We start from the raw sequence: 1,848 nt of genomic DNA on the forward strand, positions 1-1,848 counted from the left end.
TCCTGGGGAAAGTTCCTGCGGTGGAAACAAACCGAGTACCGGCCCAAAGTCCCTAGCTCCTGGGGAAAGTTCCTGCGGTGGAAACAAACCGAGTACCGGCCCAAAGTCCCTAGTTCCTGGGGAAAGTTCCTGCGGTGGAAACAGGGCTAATGTCTTTACAGAATGAGTTTTTAAATGACATTTCAGGTCTCTTTTATATCTAAAATTCTTCTCACAGTGAAAACACGAGAAAGGCTTCTCTCCGGTGTGAAGTCTCATGTGAACATCAAGGTTTCCTTTAAAAGCAAAACTCTGTCCACACTGTTGGCAGGTGAAAGGCTTTTCTCCTGTGTGAATTCTCAAGTGGGTATCAAGGTTTGATCTGTTTGTGAAACTCCTTCCACAGTGATGGCACATGAAAGGTTTCTCTTCAATGTGAGATTTTACATGATTCTTAAGGCATATCTCATCTGTGAAACTCTTTCCACACTGATGACATCTAAAACAGTTCTCTCTTGAGTGAATCCTCATGTGCTTAGTAAGGGCTGCTGTATACCTGAAACTCTTTCCACAATGACCACATACGAATGGCTTCTCTCCAGTGTGACTTCTCATGTGGGCATTAAGGCTGTAGTTTTGTATAAAACTAATTCCACACTGAGAGCAGGTGTAGGGCTTCTCTCCATTGTGAATTGCCATGTGGTTTTTAAGGCTTGATTTTTGAATGAACCTTTTTCCACACTGTTGGCAGGCAAAAGGTTTCTCTCCAGTGTGAATTTTCATGTGGGTTTTCATGTTTCCTTTTTCAGTGAAGCTCTTTCCACACTGTTGACAGGTGAATTGGATCTGGCCAGTGTGAATTCTCATGTGGACTGTCAGGTGTTCTTTTCGATTGAAACTTTTTCCACACTGATGGCAAACAAAAGGCCTCTCTCCTGTGTGAATAATCATGTGGACTCTAAGATTGCTACTTTGATCAAAACTTGTTCCACACTGTTGGCAGGTGAAACATTTTCTAGTTCCAGTCTTTTGAGCTCTTTTTTGATTTTTTTCAGTCTTTGAGCAACTAAAAGATTTTTCTCCAGTCATGAAATCATATTTCTCATATTCATCATTATCTTCCATTTCATTCCGTTCTTCACTTTCCACTTTCAGTACAATCAGGTCTAAGGTGAAAAGACAAATATTGCCAGTTTAATGGCACAAAACAACATACATCAAAACTTTTAGATATGTAAAGCATAGAAACCAACAACATATATGCTAGAGCCACATCCCATTCTTCAGAACACATCCCAAATACTAAAAAACTGGTAGGTATTAAACCCCCTTATCAATAAATAAATAAATATATATATATATCTTGGAAGAAAATGGTTAGGTATAGACCAATCCCAAATCTACCATTTATGTCTAAAATGTCAGAAAATATTTCATCAGATCTCATTGAGTGCCACAGGGCTCGGTATTAAGTCCTCTGCCTTTTTTTTTTTTTTTTATATTATTTTACTGCTTTAAGTACACTACCGTTCAAAAGTTTGGGATCAGAACAATTTTTAATGTTTTTAAAGGAGTTTCTTATGCTCATCAAGGCTGCATTTATTTGATCAAAAATACAGGAAAAAATGTAATATTGTGAAATATTATTATGATGTAAAATAACATTTTTCTGTTTTAATATACATGTGTGTGCAAAGTGATAAAAAAGATTTATATTGTTAGAAAAGATTTATATTTTGAATAAACGCAGTTCTTTTTTACTTTTTATTCATCAAAGAATCCTGAAAAAAGCATCACAGTTTCCACTAAAATATTGTGCAGCACAACTGTTCTCAACATTGATAATAATCAGAAATGTTTCTCGAGCAG

General features: G+C 36.6%; 1 protein-coding gene across 1 annotated transcript in view; it reads right to left on the minus strand.

The window, feature by feature from the left end:
* Positions 1 to 1,848, minus strand: part of LOC107653195 (anaphase-promoting complex subunit 10-like) — an 8,006-nt gene that overhangs the window by 2,398 nt on the left and 3,760 nt on the right. The gene's annotated exons all lie outside the window — the stretch shown is intronic.

This window comes from Sinocyclocheilus anshuiensis, unplaced genomic scaffold (genome assembly GCF_001515605.1).
Source record: "Sinocyclocheilus anshuiensis isolate Anshui unplaced genomic scaffold, SAMN03320099.WGS_v1.1 scaffold143, whole genome shotgun sequence".
Classification (NCBI taxonomy): domain Eukaryota; kingdom Metazoa; phylum Chordata; class Actinopteri; order Cypriniformes; family Cyprinidae; genus Sinocyclocheilus; species Sinocyclocheilus anshuiensis.